General features: G+C 43.7%; 1 protein-coding gene across 2 annotated transcripts in view; it reads right to left on the reverse strand.

Moving 5' to 3' along the window:
• The window catches only part of CPVL (carboxypeptidase vitellogenic like), a 130693-nt gene that overhangs the window by 88362 nt on the left and 29336 nt on the right, over nucleotides 1-12995 (reverse strand). The window lies entirely within an intron of this gene.

Consider the following 12995-nt stretch of genomic DNA (forward strand, 5'->3'; position numbering starts at 1 on the left):
TTTGAATTAGTATTTGCCTCAAATGCTGGTGTCTAGACACCCAGCATACTGCCTAGGGCATGGTTATATTGTTTTAGCTGTTTAAACTTCTGAAGGACTCTTCCATTTGACCAAGATATTCCCAAAGAAGCACAACAAAGAATCCATCCTCCTTGGTGACAGCTGACCCCCTTCACTGAGAACCTAAACTGCCTTTCTGATTTTCTTCACTAAGAAGGTGTTCACAAGGACAAGAGCAACTTCATTCAACATGAGGGAAACTGAGAAGCAGAGGGGCCCAGAGTCATGCAGCCCATGCAACAACAGCAACAAAACCCTAAACAAGGTTCAGATTTATTTAGGAGATGTGGGAGATGTAAATAAGAAAAGGTCACTGGCAGGGCTGGGGTGATGAAAATTAGCTCCTGGCAGTGGAGTCAAGAGCATCACCCTCAATGCCAGAGGGTTCTTTACTTCTTTCACTCAACAAGTATTTACTGAGCTCCTCCTATGAGTCAGGCACATGCTAGGAGGAGGTACCCCGCAGAGCAGCGGGTGAAAAAGCAAACTCTCCTTGTCCTCTGTGAGCTTACATTTTCACGGGAAAAGCAGACAATAAGTAATTAAATACATAAATATGATGATTAAAGAGGAAAATAGCATGATGTTGAAAGAGAGAGTGAGGGCTGAGAAAGAAGGGCGCTTCCTTTAGACACAGTGATCAGAGAAGGACTCAATGACATGAACTGAGCCCTGAAGGCCGGGAAGGATCCAGCCTTGAGAAGATCCAGGGAGCAATGCCGTAGATGGAAGGAGATGGCAGGGAAAATCCTCAAGACAGAAAAGAAGTGAGTGTGAGAAAAGAGAGCGCGGAGGTTGCCTGGCCCTGAAGTGACCTCCAGAGCAACGTGAAAGAAGGTCCACTTGGCCTCCACAAGCTCAAAGCAGGATGTGACAGTGAGCCCTCATTTGATGTCATGGCTCATTTGGTGTTCAGTCAGCCAGGCTTGGCAAGCAAGGATCCTATTGCTTCAGCCCAGAATGAAATCCTGCAACTTCTTACTCAGCCCAGTCATACAGAGACAAATCAGTGTTTCATTAGAAGGTCTGAGTGGATTGACTCCATCTACCTGGCTGATGTGAGAAGGCTGTGCACGGAGGGCAAGACTAACTCAAGAGGAGGTGATCTGGGATGCCACAACCTGGAACCTGGAAGAAGAGCTGATCATACAGGGTTCTAACCATGAAGACAGAGGGGGTAGAGGGATTTCTCTTCTCCAGTCGCCACAAGTCTGACATAGTCCTTCAGCAGCTTTGGAAAGGGGCCAAGGGGGCCTTGCTGAAGGAGAGGCTGTGGTAGAACCGCCGTGAGCTGGAGAAGTGCCTCCCTATGAGGGGCTACCTCTGGGGCCCACTCTCCAGCATCCAGGAATTAAATGAGATAACATTTGTAAACCTCTTGGAACAACGCCTAATGCGTGGTGATAAAAGCACAGTAAGTGTAAATGATTATTATAATTAAGGAAACAGGGGGAAAAGGTAGGAGCCCAGCGTCAGACTGGGAACTCAGATCAGCAAGGCTGTAGCTCCAAGAGCCAGCACAGTATAATGATAAGTCTGTGAGCTCTTGCCCCAAACCATTCAAATCTGGGCTTTAGTATCCACTAGCTGTGTGACTTGAGGCACGTTGCCTACACTCTCTGGACCTCAGTTTCCCCACTTGTAAAATGGGGATCAATAACAGTACCTATGCCATGTGGCTGTTGGGAGGACTAAACAAATTAATTTTCATAAAGTTCAGTGAGTGGCATATAGTACATGTTCTACAAATGTTAGCTATTACTATAAAAGATAAACACTAGGAATCTATAGATGGTTTTGACGTAAACCATCTATAAAAGAGGGAATAGGAGAAGTGGGTTGTTTGGTGTTCTGCCTTGCTCCTTTGGCCGACATCTTCCCTGGTCACTTTTTCACTAGTAAGTCCTCTTGCCTCGAGTGTTGCAAATATCCATAAAGAATTCAAGAGAACTAGGGACTTGTAAGTTGAAGCAGGAAAAATTAAAATCAAAGACAGCCTTTTAAAGCTGCTGTGGGGAAGCAGAACAAGCCCTGGAATTGGCAACCATACAAGTGCTGGTTCTATGTGGCCACACAATAGCTATGTGATCCCGTCCTCAGATTCTTCCAGCCCTCGGTTTCCTCATCCATCAAATGGTGATAATGCCCACCTCACAGGCTTCCTTGAAGGCCCTGAAGAGAAAATGTATCATGAAATGATTTTGTAAACTCTACTGTGCTGAATAAATATAACCAGCTCTGCCCTAACCTGCCTGGCCCCAACTGTGTGTGTTTTGTTTGAATGAGTGATTTTTATCTCCCCTCAGATCCTCTAACTTGCTGTTCAATACCACTCACCAGGACCACCTTCCACTAGTATTCACTCAGCAGTGGGAGCATATTAGCGATGGAGAAACAATGCAATCTGGATAGAAATGCTTCCAGCCTCCCCGGGAATATGAGATACTGTGAGTTCACCCATTCCAGTGGACATCCCCCCCACCACTTCCTTCCTAATGTGCACATGAGCTTCTAGAAGCCACGTGAGCCAGTGGTTCTCAACCTTGGCCACCCATTAAAATAACTTGGAGAGCTTTAAAAAAAAAAATACTGCCTAGGTCCAAATCCCAGAGATTCCAATTCAATTGGTCTGGGGTTAGGCAGGCATCAGTCTTTTTCAAAAGCTGCCTGGTGGTTCTAATGTGCAGGCAGGGCTGAGAATCTGTGAGGGCAGTGGAGAGTTTCTCGGACACCCCGGGCCCTCTAGTCTCCACCCTATCCTCTCCTTGCTTTTCATGTCCCTTCCTGTGACCTGGCACAATGATGGGATCTCTAGGCTCTCAGAAAAATAGCCTGACCCTGAGAGGCCACACTACAAAGTCAAGTCAAACACCTCAGTGCCAAATATCTTTATTATGCAACTTTGAAGCACAGGACACTGCATTCCTGGAATGCTTAAAGAATAAGAGATCTGCATACACACCTCCAACCTCAGCTGACCTTGCTCCTCAAATTTACTTTCCTGAAGGAGGTGAATGAGCTCAACAACGCTTGAAGAAACTCATTTTTAAAGAAAACCGCACACACACATCCTTCTACTTTGATGAGCCAACCAATCTGTGAACTGATACCACCCTTATCTGGAATAAAATGCAGAAGTCATATGCTGGAAAATAAAGGTTTACACGTTCAATGCTAAAAACCCAAGAGTTAGTTATATGACAGAATGTAGACTTTTGTAATATAACATGACATCATAATGCCACGACATGTAATAATTATGTCAATAATAATGGCATAAAGTTATTATGTGATAATTTCCAGGGTGATATATTTAGCTCTCAATTGTGAAAATGCAGGCCTTCTCCCACTCTCTACCCCCACTTAGGAAAGAATAAAAGTAAATGACATCTTGAACAAAATCACATTGCAAAACTTAGAATCAATGAAGTAAGAAACAACTGCTTTAATTCATTTACAATTTTACAAAATTCAGGACTTTTAAAGTATTTATTATTTTGAAGCTATAATTCAAGAGTGCATGAAACAAGAGAAATAGTGCATTTACTTCTGTCAAAAGTTTTAAAAATCTTCCTTAAAACTGTATATTACAAAGAAAGTACTTATTCTTAACTAATTTTTCTTTCAAAGAGGGTATAAAAAGACCCCTCTTACCCCACCAATCCTATTCCCTAGAGATCATCATGGAGATGTTTAGTCTTCCAGATTTTTCTCTATGCCTCCTCATATACATATACACATATCTTGTAGATGTTATGTATGCTATATACATAAATAATTTTTTTTTAAAAAAGGATCAGGCTATATATAATACTCTATATTTGCTGTATTCACTCAACAACATGTTGTGGAAATCTCTTCATATCAGTACATATCATCATTTGGCTGAATAGTATGACACTCTGAATTTACCATAATATATTAATTCATTTAACACCTAACACCGACCAGCATTGTTTTAAGGCTGGGGATGCAGACCAGCTCCCATTCATGGACAGGTAGGATAGTTAACGGTTAAGAGCACGGCTTTTGGCACAGACAGCCAAGGTTTGAATTCCGACTATGCTATTTTACAGCTGTGTGACCTTGGGCAAGTTACTTAACTTCTCTGTGTCTGTGTTTTCTGCTTGAAAATAAGAACAATAATAATGTCTATCTTATACAGTTGTTGTGCAGATTCAAAGAGTTAATATATGCACAGCACTTAGAACAGTGCCTGGCACATCTACTTAAACATTAGCTCTGATTATTTTTCTGGTGAGGTGGGTAGACAGGTAATAAATAAGTAATTAAATAAATGAATAATATGAGAGAGTACTGGAAGGACATTAGATTGAATACTTAAAGATGTCCGCTAGTCATGGGCTAACATTTGAGCTGAGACCTGAAAGATGAGTAATTCCCTGCTGATAAGCATTTATATATTTAATTAAAAAGCAAATTAAACCTGTATTAATGACATATAGGTCAGAGTAGTATAGCAGGAACTGATGATCAGAAAGAAGGGACAAAGAAATTCTAAATATGAAAGAAGGGACAAAGGAATCCTAACTATGTAAGTGAGAAGTCTCTCTAGCAAGAGGAGAGTGTGGGCACACAGGTCCCACAAACCTGCACCTTTTGTTGGTAAAGAAACTGTGGCTTTGCCTCAGAAGCCCTTTCCATTCTTCTGGTGACCCCTGGTGGCCAATTCATGAACTTGGACACTCCTTCCTCAGGGTTTGTTCCAGAATGAACATCTCAGAAGGAGGCAGGTTATCTATTCAGTTTTTTAGACTCTCTACAGAAGGAAATTTCACAATTTCTCACATTAGGGCTTTCCATTATTTATTCACAATGATGGTGAAAAAATCTACCCTATGTCTTAACAGATTGTCACTTGAAATAAGTGAAACATTTATTTGGTTTAACACTCTGTGCATAAACGGGTTCTTAGAAACACCCAGTTTCTCCTTGCTTCTAAGTGAGCAGAGAGGAGAGTCTATAGGAACACTGATGAAACTAAACTAGTACTAACCTCTTGTGTCCTATTGCTCCCCAAGGGGACATGCCCTCCGTAGATAGCATCCCGTGTATGCTCTGAGTCTTCCTTTTCGCCCCCGCCCTCCATCAAACTACCCATCTTTCTTCCATCCTCCCAGGTCCTCATCTACATTTTCTTCTACTCGGGTCTTACACAGATCATTGAAGCAGTAAATTCATATACTGGGCGAGGGAGCGTTAAGACTTGCTAATTTCGGTACTCTGAAGTAACATGACTATTTTACACGGAGGACTTATTGGAGTGACTCTAGGGAATCTCGGGTATCTCAACAATTATTAGGGCATTTTCTGCCAATGCCCAGGGCTGGAATGCATACTCTAGCCACCCCCTTCCTCCCACCCTCAATAGGGAACACCACATGTTGTAAGAGAAAACAGCAACTAAACCATTAACAGACCCAAACCAATGGTACTACTTAAGATGAGAAGTACAATTAGTAAATTAATTAAGGCTCCCTTCACACTTCTACATACAGAGGCTGATCATTTGCTTGGTTTAAACAATGTGTTCTATCTTAATTGAAGTCATTAGCACCCCAAGTAAATGTCTTGAAATTCCCCCAAGTATGTTGAATGGACTCCCATTTTGCCACACAGATCCCAGTTCAGCTGACATTTCAGCTGCTACACTAATGGTATTAATCAAGACGGAGCTTTTTATTTAAAGCGATTGGTTTTGTGACTAGAATGGTTAACTAAGTACCTAATAACATTTTAATTCTGCACACACACTCCCAACACATACAAACAACTTGTTAAAGACCTTCTGTGCTTTTCAGAGGAATTTTACTTATAGCGGTTGGCATTGACCACTCACTAAATCTTCCTTTACTACGATTGTTGCCACTGCACCATCATACGGTAAATTAACTTTTCCAAACTTTTTTCAGTTATGAGGCCTCCTTATATCACTCCCAAGTTCTCACTGGCTCTCATCAAGCCTTGAATTGTCTCATTAATTCGAGCCAGCTTGCACCCCACTAGAATCTTCTCTTCCTTTCTCCTTCCTAATCTTTCTACTTGGCTCTCACTCCTTCATGAGGTAGTTATGGCTTCTCTGTTTGTGCCTCCTGCCAAAAAGTTGGACTTTAGAAGGAATAAGGAGCAGGGGTGGTGGAGAATAGGCCTGACTTTCCCTTCCTGATGCAAAGAAAGAAATGGCTGGAAAAAGTTAGTTACTTTCTTCTCCATGTAAATTTTCATTTCTCAAAGGGAATCAGGCACAGAAGATTTCTGCAGAGTTTGAATATTCCTATAGATGGAATGATCTATAATTTATCATTTATAGCTACTTTCTTCGTGTTTTGTCCCACCTACCTTCTATTCTTCCAGATCCTTGATGCCATAAGTATATAGCAAACAGAAGACATACAGTGAAAGTGTGAAGAAGACAAATGTCTGTGACCTCCAAAACTTTGCTGATTACTAGTGGATTTGTAGCCATCTATGGTACACATATCTTAAGAGATCTGTCCAGCCCATACCCCTTCTCTAAGAACTGACTGTCCATTTACCAGTGGAAAGGGCCCATTAGCCATGTCTATATCACATGACTCAGCACCCTCAGCCTTAGCTGACTGGACCAAGAAAGAACACCTGACCCAACTGGGCCAATCACACTCTGCTCCTAGGAGAAGTGCTAGCTTATCTCTGTGGATTGCATGGTCCAGGATAGGTAAACTTGGAAACTGTAGGGTAGCGATCTTCTGGCAAATGCCTGGGGAAGCGAAGCATATTGATGTGCCAAGAGAGAAGAATGAAGCACAGATGAGTGATCCTGCGGTCTTGGACAGAATAAGGCTGAGACAGAAAGACTGGCTGCCCTGGTTCCTGATGCCTTTTCAGTTCCTGATTCCTCAGGACAGGCTACACTTTCTGCCCTTCCAGGAGAGAAGGATTTAGAATGGGGTGGCTATATCAGTTAGGGTCCAATCAGAAGACAGAAACCACACAGTAATTTTAAGTTTTAAATTGTTCTATTTTTTAATAATTAGATATAATTATAATAATTAATAATAATTTAATAATTAATTCCAATTTTACTTGGAAGCATTGACTTTTAATTCTGTTACATGTTCCAGTGTTTGCTCTGGCCCCTGTCAGCCATGGGTAGCACATCCACCCATGTGGGGATGGAATGCCAGAGGGGTCTTCTGCTCCCCCACGAGCCATGCCCTCAGTTTTGGCCAAATACCAGCATACTGAGTGGGCTTCCTGTATCCACCAAGGAACAGGGAAATTTTCATATAAAGAGGTATTCATTATAACAGGAGAATAACCATAAATATGGAAAGAGAACTCTCAAGAACATCCTGGGCTGAGGGAGAGTGTCCACTGATGGACAAACTCATAAGGTGGGGAGGGAGTCCTTCCCAAGGCTACAGTCCAGACCTTCTTGGAGAAGGTTGCAGCCCACTTGGGGGCTGAGAAGTTCAATGGGGTGCCCAGTCCAAAGCTGGCCAACAATCCCTAGCCAGTGGGCTGTGGCTGGCAGGGGTGGGGAGTGCAAAGGAAGTCAGGATGTTGGAGGCCCATTTACTTAAAGGGTGGCACACAACCAGGAGTGCATGTTGTCCATGTCAGGAGGGCTGAGGGAAACCCCCCCTCCAGGGCACGGGTGGTCAAGGCTGGTGAGAGGGCTGCAGAGAGGGCTGGGCTGTAGGGAGCCTGCTCTCTGACAAGGCCTGGGATGTATGTTGTCCATGTTGAGGGCCAGAGCCGGTGGGCACTGGGGCCAAGCCAGGACTATAAGCCTGCTGAGGGTCTTTGTGGTCTGGGTGCCAGCTAAGGCAGAGTGCCACTGGACTGCTGCCAGACTGGGCAGCAGGGCCAAGAGAAAGCAAAACGCAGAACAAGGAAACAAGAAGAGAAGCCAACTTCCTCCTGCAGTGTCCCTCCAGCACCCTCTACTGACAAAGCTTGTGTTCACTGCACAGGAAAAATGTTTAAAGCTCTATTATCGCGGAGCAGGTTAGAGGGTAGAATTGGAGCTGAGTGGCAAAAACAAAAAACAAAAAAAAAAATCAGAAAAAACAAAAAGAAAACTGGCACAGTAATCATCACTCTTGAAGTTCTAGTTGTCATAAGATATCACAGTCACAGCCCAAAAGGACATGACAAGAGGCTGTATTAGTTCTCTGATGCTGTACAACATGGGTCCAAAACTTAGTGGCTTAAGACAACCATAATCACTTACTATCTCTCATGCTTTCTGTGGGTCTGGAATTTGGGGCTATCTGGCTGGACAGTTCCAGCTCAGGGTCTCTCATGAGGTCGCAGTCAAGCTATCAGCTGGGGCTGCACTCATCTGAAGGCCAGACTCGGGCTAGGGGAACGTCATCCAGGATTGGTGTTGATTGGAGGGTGGAGGCCTCACTTCCTCTCCATAAAGGTTTGTCCATCTGGTTGCTTTAGCATCCTCCCAACATGCCATACGGCTTCCCTCAGAGGGAGCGATCCAAGAGACCAAGGCAGAAGCAGCATTGCCTTTCATAGTCTAGCCTCGGAAGTCACACACCATCATTTCTGCTATAATATATTAGTCACAGTGGCCAGCCCTGATTCAATATGCAAGGCGACTACACAGGAGCATGCATACCAAGAAGCAAAGATCACTCTTGGAGGCTGGCTACCACAGAGGCCACAAATTCAAGGGATCATTCGCTCAATCCAGCCCCTGATTTAGAGTTGGTGGGTGTTTTTATACCTCAGGTTGTAAATTTAGGCATGTCTTGTAGGCACGCCAACTGCAGTTATAGAACCACAGAATGTAAGACTGGGAAGGGACCTTAGAAATCACCTAGGTTTAACATCTTTATTTCTATACGAGAAAACGGAGGCCTAGAGAGTATAAATGTCCTGTCCCAAGTTACACAGCCAGGAATTGCGGACCTGGAACTAGAATGCCAGTGTCCTGAGCTCTAGTTCTCTCTTCCCAAATTCAAGCCCACTGACTAACTGCACTGGACTCACCGTGGTGCTTCTTAGAAATACTGATCCTGGGCTCTGTCCAGCTCTACTGGATCAAAATCTCTGCTGAGAGGGGCTGGACACTGAGCTGGGGAATTTGTCATATTTGTAGAGTTCCCAGGTATTTCTGACGAGTAGCAGCAGGTCTGAAAGCCACTGTCCTCCACCACCTTGATGTTACTAAAGAGGTTCAGACACCCAGAGAAGGGGGTGAACCAAGCACATGGTGAGGCCCAGCGGAGCCTGATTCCATGCCCTCATGTCCAAGGTAGCTGTCCTGCTGGCTTCCAGGTGCCCTTGGGGACATGCTCTCCAACTCACAGAGAGAACGGCTTCTGCTTTGGCCCAGGAGCATCAGCATGGTTCATTGTCCTTGCACTGGACTGTGGATTCGTGGACTGTGTTAACCTAATCCTGTGCTCTCTTGATTTTCCTGGGTGTTTGGTTAAGTAGGATCAGTACCTGCATGATCCCGAGGGGGAGGGACCACCTCAAATGTGCCCTCACGCCTCACTCTATCCCGGCCTTGCTGACTCGTCAATATGATACTGATCTTTCTCAGTCACTAGATACTCAGATTCCAGGAATCCCGGCCACTCCCCTTGGCCAGAGGAACAAGATGGGGCCCTTAGCTAAGGGGCCTAGGCCTAACGCTACACTTCTCAGGTTTTGGCTCCATGACATTTGAGGTAAATAATCTGCAAGTTTTTGGCTAAATGTGTCCAACAAATTACCTACATTCCTATATCTATAAGACAAAGTCAAACCCGGATATCTTTGTCCAGTGAGAAGGATGCTAATTTCAGAAAATAATAATCTATATGCCTTTTTATCTTCTTAAACATGAAAAATCCCAATTTCACTTTGTAATTTCCTTACCCAGTAGCAATTAATCCACATTCTTGGCTGGCATTCAGCTCCTTCTGATCTGGAATTGTTCCTTATTTCCTGTCTTCTCTAACCTCCTAAATTGTGACTGGTTTTGTTCTGGACAGTATTTGTGTTAAAAACAGGAAAACTAATAATGATAATGATGATGATAATAAAGAAATAATAACTATAGCAACTCTACTTACTATGTATCAGGCACCACTTTAAAGGCTGTACTACTTATCTCATTTGTCTCAAACCATTGTCCAGTAGGTATTTTGATCCTCATTTTAAAACAAGGAAACCAATGCTCAGAGAAGTTAAGAGATGTGCCCAAGCTCACATTTGGCAAAGCAGTGGAGCCAAGATTTTATCCAAGCCTGACTAACTCAAGAGCTATACTTTTAACAACTACAGTCTAGTACCTTCCATGACTACTTTTCTCAGGGTCAACACATAATGGTCAAGAGGAAAGATTTCTCCATCAGAGACCTAGCTTTAAACTGCAGTTCTGCCAATTTCTAGCTGGGTAACTTGGGGCTAATTATTTAATCTCTGTAATCCTCTTCATCTACAAAATGCGGACAATAATTCCTTCCTCATGGGGTTATTGTAAGGTGTAAATAAGAAAATGCACAGTGCTCAGCACATAGTCAACGTTCAATTAGCGATAGCTAACATAATTGTTACATTTTTATTGGCTTCATTATACTTTTTATCTCATGCAAATACCTATTAATTTCTCTTGCAGATTGTATCCCTCTTGCACACCAATTTCAAGTTCTGGAATCCATTATGCACTGATTTGTATACAATAACAGGGGAGCCTCACAGAAATAACAGGAAAACAGAACTAATTTGAGAAACAGCAGCCCAAAAAACACCTCAGAGGATATTACCAGTGTGGCATCCTTCCTGGATCTCTTATTTTCTCTACCTTCAGTTTTTGTAAGGGGTCATTTCTCTCCTGATGACAATCTCAGCTGTTTCCCTGTGACAGGCAATGAACTAATATTTCCGCCAAATGAAAGGAACTCTCCCCCATCTCCGTGACCACACCTTTTCCTTCTCACATGCTTTATCTCCTTCACCCAAACTGGCCTGTTCCATAATTTACAGCCCGAAGGCTCAGCAGGAAGGTTGCCTTGGGGCCTTAGAGACCTGGCTCTGCATGTGGGCTCTGGTAAGGAGGTCTTGGAACAATCTATCTCGGCTGCCACATGGTGACACCTGTCAGCAGTGCAGTCTTTACATCCCTGCCTCTCTCTCCCCTGAAGCTTAGTCCGTCACTTCCAATGGAACACCATGTGCTCAAGCATCTTCTTTCCTGTTGTGGCCTCATGTTTATGTCTTCTGGGATCACCTTAGAATGTGTAGGGCTACAGTACTACGCCCGAAAGAACATAATCTGGTCAGGAGATGGACAGCTAGGTCTTCATTTAATTAGGATAGGGGAGACCCCAAGAGCCCAGTCATCGTTTAATACAGGAGTGGGGTTCAGGCCTCAGACTGGCTACCAGGAGAGGTATAAAACCTAAGGCCATTTCCCCGACCAGCATGATAGTCAGAGCATCACCTCTATTCTAAACAAAGCTGTTCACCCGGTTACTGGTAACCTAGGAAAGAAAAGACTGAGTCTTTGTTTTGTTTTCATTTGATCATTTCCCTCACCATTAATTCCCACTTTCATAAATCTGAATTATTACCAAAGAAGACTCAACATGCAGATCAATGGGGAACTTAGTATGGTAAACAGCCACCAAAGCAGAGGAGAATGTAAGGAATCAGGGTTCACGGGGCTGTGGTGGGGGAGGCGGAGGGTGCAGTGGAGCCTGAGCCCTACCAGGCCTAGAGGACCACCAAGCAGGATTAGGAAAGCTGCACCCACAAGCTGCACTCACCCCTTCAGTCCCCCATTCTAGCCCTCATCCCAGGTGGGTGTACAGAACAACACACCACCTTCATCGGGGTTTGCCTGCTCTAGGCGTTTCTTTCTGCAAAAGGAGTGTGGGCCACTTTGGGGCCAGGAGCACTGAAGATAGGGCAGTGGCTGGTAGGCTGGAGCAAACGTTTCTCAAGCACGGTCCACCTGGTAATTCTACAAATTGCTGGCCTCTTCCAATTTACAAGTAAGAATCTCTGGGGGAATTTGGAGATAATTCCTATATATAATAAAATGTAAGAATCACTAAGAGAGAACATATCGAAAAACATTGATGTAGGCAAATTTTTCAAGTATCCATTTTGCACAGAATAATGGCCCCCAAAGATGTCCACCTCCTACTCCCCAGAACCTGTGAATATGTTAAGACACAGTAAAGGGGAATTAAGGTTGGAGATGGAATTAAGGTTGCTCATCAACTGACCTTAAAATGGAGAGATTATCCTAGATTAGTGGGTGGGCCCAATGTAATCACAGGGATCCTTAAACGTAGAAGAAAGAGGCAGAAGAGTCAGAGAAGGCGATGTGACTATGGAGTTAGCCAGAGTGACGCAACGTGAGAAGGATTCAACCCGCTGATGCGGGCTTTGAAGACTGGGGAAGGAGCCATGAGGCAAGGAATGTGAGCAGACTAGAAATTGCAAAAGGCAAGGAAACAGATTCTCCCATAGAGCTTCCAGAACCACAGCCCTGCTGACACCTTAATTTTAGCCCAGCAAGACCTGTGTCGAACTTCTGACCTACAGAACTGTGAAATAATAAATTTGTGTTGTTGAAGCCACTGTTTGTGGTAACTCGTACAGCAGCAATAGAAAACTAATACAAAGGGATTCAGGATAAATGGCTGTATTCAATGATATTGATAGACGCGATATCAAAAATGCACATGTATGGTATTTCTGAAAGGCACAGTTTAAGAGACTTCCAAGAACACAAGGAAATTTCCACCTGTTAGAATTAGGTCATACTTCTAGGCTTAATTTATATCAATTCTGCCTAACACTACTGTGCAGAATATTTGGATATTTTCCTGATTGCTTCTGAAGATCTGAAGGTCTCTCCTCAGCTCTGTGTCCTGGTAGTCAGACATATCGGGACCAGACTCCCTCGC

This window comes from Diceros bicornis, chromosome 3 (assembly GCF_020826845.1).
Source record: "Diceros bicornis minor isolate mBicDic1 chromosome 3, mDicBic1.mat.cur, whole genome shotgun sequence".
NCBI lineage: Eukaryota > Metazoa > Chordata > Mammalia > Perissodactyla > Rhinocerotidae > Diceros > Diceros bicornis.